We start from the raw sequence: 3,140 nt of genomic DNA, 5'->3' as shown, positions 1-3,140 counted from the left end.
CCGTGAAACCAAGGCACTCTACCCAGGGTGACAGCTTGAGGCTCTGTCTCAAAAAAAAAAAAAAAAAAATTTCTTTCCTCAACCAATATGCCATGCTGTCTAGGAATTAAGGTAACCTCTTGCTAATTTTTATTATGAGAGAAGTTCATGTGAGAGATTCATTTCATGAATGAAGTAGTATTTGTTTTTATTGATACTAATGTGGTCCAGTAGAAAATAATTAAAGGAAAAGCAAACCTGATCTTTGCCTTTCTAGGATCTGCCCTTTTCTTACAGCCTTTCTTTCTTCCCTGCAGGCCGGGGTCTGAAGTCTCATGCCTACATTCACAGTGTCCAGTTTAGCCACCATGTCTTCCTCAACCTCCACACTCTTAAATTTTACTGCCTTCCAGACAACTATGAGATCATCGATTCCTCATTGGAGGATATCACGGTTTGTGTCCAACAGGGCTGGTTTGGGACTAGTTCTTTTGTGAGTAATCCCAGGGTTCCTGGGGAACTGAACCACCTGAGTTCAGGGGAAAATTTTCAGTCCCTTTGGGTGTGGAGAGGCTCCTTTCCTTTTGGGAGGAATCAGGTAAACCATGTAAGGAGGTCAGAGTTCATAATTGCAGCCTGCGGACTGCAACCTACTTGTCATTTCTGCTTTTACATCAAGGACTGGGACTGAAGGAAATATGGCTCCTTTCTAGTAAAAATTAAAACTTTTTTTTTTTTAAGATTAAAATATTTTTGTGGAATAAGTTATCCTTCTACCTTCTGAGGTATGAGAATTGAGATGAGAACTGGGCCTGGCATGGAACAGTAGATACCAGGCCCATATACCAGCTCATGGCTACTTTTGACATATGAGGTCTGACAATTAAGTTCATGAATTTGTCCTAGAAAAACTGCTACATATCTCATGGCTGAATATGGAGTAGTGAATATGAATATCAGTATGGTCACCCTTGAAGTACTCTAGTCTACCCGTCAAAGCAATTTTGGACCTCTTTCTGAAATGGCCACCAAAGTTATCATCAGATTTCCCTTGATGTCCTAAATGTCATCAAAATGTCTTCTTTCGGCTCGGCGCCTGTGGCTCAAACGGCTAAGGTGCCAGCCATATACACCTGAGCTGGCGGGTTCGAGTCCAGCCTGGGCCCGCCAAACAACAATGACCACTGCAACCAAAAAATAGCCAGGCATTGTGGCGGATGCCTGTAATCCCTGCTACTTGGGAGGTGGAGGCAGGAGACTTGCTTGAGCCCAGGAGCTGGATGTTGCTGTGAGCTATGATGCTACAGTACTCTACCCAGGGCGACAGCTTGAGGCTCAGTCTCAAAAAAAAAAAAAAAAAAGTCTTCTTTCAGGTTGGCACCTGTTGCTCAGTGGGTAGGGTGTTGGCCGAGTTAGAACCCAGCCCCAGCCAAAATTGCAACAAAAAATAGCCGGGTGTTGTGGCGGGCACCTATAGACCTAGCTACTTGGGAGGCTGAGGCAAGAGAATTGGCTAAGCCCAGGAGCTGGAGGTTGCTGTGAGCTGTGATGCCATGGCACTCTACCCAGGGCGATAAAGTGAGACTCTGTCCCCCCTTACCCCCCCCAAAAAAGTCTTCTTTCATAGTTCATTTATCTCTGGGTAAAGAAAAAAGTGAGTTGGGAGGGGTTTCCTATACAGTTATTTGTTTCCTGACTAAAAATTCCTTCATAGACAGTACTGTGTAGCTGGTACATTGTTGTGATGAAAGAGCCAAGGTTTGTTATTGGCCAAGATTTTCAATTAAGCTTTTCCTAACTGGGGTGGTGCCTGTGGCTCAGTGAGTAGGGCACTGGCCTCATCTACTGAGGGTGTGCGTGTTTTGAACCGGGCCCTGGCCAAACTGCAACAACAGAAAAAACAGCTGGACCTTCTGGCAGGCACCTGTAGTTCCAGCTACTTGGGATGCTGAGGCAAGAGAATTGCCTAAGCCCAAGAGCTGGAGGTTACTGTGAGCTGTGATACCACGGCATTTACCGAGGGTGACAGAGTGAGACTCTGTCTATTAAAAAAACAAACAAACAAGATTTTCCTAACTGGCTAAAGCAGGAGGAACATTTGAGGTCAGGAGTTCAAAACAAGCCTGAGCAAAGTGAGACCCTATCTCTACTAAAAATAGAAAAAATTAGCTGGGTGTGGTGGCTCATGAGGTCCCAGCTACTCAAGAGGCTGAGACAGGAGGATTGCTTATGCCCTGGAGTTTTAGCTTACTTTGAACTAGGGCTAAGGTCAACAGGCCTCTAACCTGGGTGACAGAACAAGACTCTGTCTCAAAAACAAACAAAAGATTTTCCTTTCTCTCTATGGATGTTTACTTGGTCTGCTGTGCTTCTCATAGTCAACTATTTTTAAGCACAATTTGATGAATTTTTGCAATGTTTTCATCAGCTCTGGTTGTTACTGGTCACCCTGACCTCTCTTCATTCAGTGACACTTTCCCCTGAGAACAGTTAAATCTATTTGAACACTGCCATTTTCTTCAGGTCATTATCCACATAAACTTGGACTACCATGATGTCCCTGATTTCGCTTGACTTTTGCCAAGTTTAACAAGAAATTTATGAATGTTTGTTTGTTGCTCTTCAAACTCCAGCATTCTTGCAGTGGCACACAAAGACATAATAATAATGAATGCCACTAAGCAAGATACCACCACATGTCGAAATGAGCTCAGCTGTAAGAAACTGATATACAAGGTTATGAAACCTTACTGAGTTGTTTATACAGTGCTGCCAACGTAAAAACACAGTGGCAAGTTTGTGAATTCATTGTTAGACCCTGTATGAGGTGGTCAGAATGGCCAGCATATCCCATCTGTGAGCTCCAGTTTGTGACCTATGTTAAGAGACAGTTACGTGCTTGCTTCGGCAGCACATATACTAAAATTGGAACGATACAGAGAAGATTAGCATGGCCCCTGCGCAAGGATGACACGCAAATTCGTGAAGCGTTCCATATTTTTAGAACGGTCTCAGAACTGTTTGTTTCAATTGGCCATTTAAGTTTAATAGTAAAAGACTGGTTAATGATAACAATGCATCGTAAAACCTTCAGAAGGAAAGGAAAATGTTTTGTGGACCATTTGTTTCTTTTTGTGTGGCAGTTTTTAAGTTATTAGTTT

General features: G+C 43.2%; 1 non-coding gene across 1 annotated transcript; it reads left to right on the top strand.

Moving 5' to 3' along the window:
- The first annotated feature begins 2,874 nt into the window (after positions 1-2,874).
- Positions 2,875-2,981, top strand: LOC111728274. Its single transcript, XR_002775618.1, has one exon. It is a non-coding gene; the product is annotated as a U6 spliceosomal RNA (small nuclear RNA).
- Positions 2,982-3,140: the final 159 nt, after the last annotated feature.

The sequence above is a fragment of the Otolemur garnettii genome, unplaced genomic scaffold, assembly GCF_000181295.1.
Source record: "Otolemur garnettii isolate 467f Iridium unplaced genomic scaffold, OtoGar3 scaffold00147, whole genome shotgun sequence".
NCBI classification, from domain to species: Eukaryota; Metazoa; Chordata; class Mammalia; order Primates; family Galagidae; genus Otolemur; species Otolemur garnettii.
Note: the sequence above shows the minus strand (reverse complement) of the source record. Positions and strands in the feature narration are given on the sequence as shown.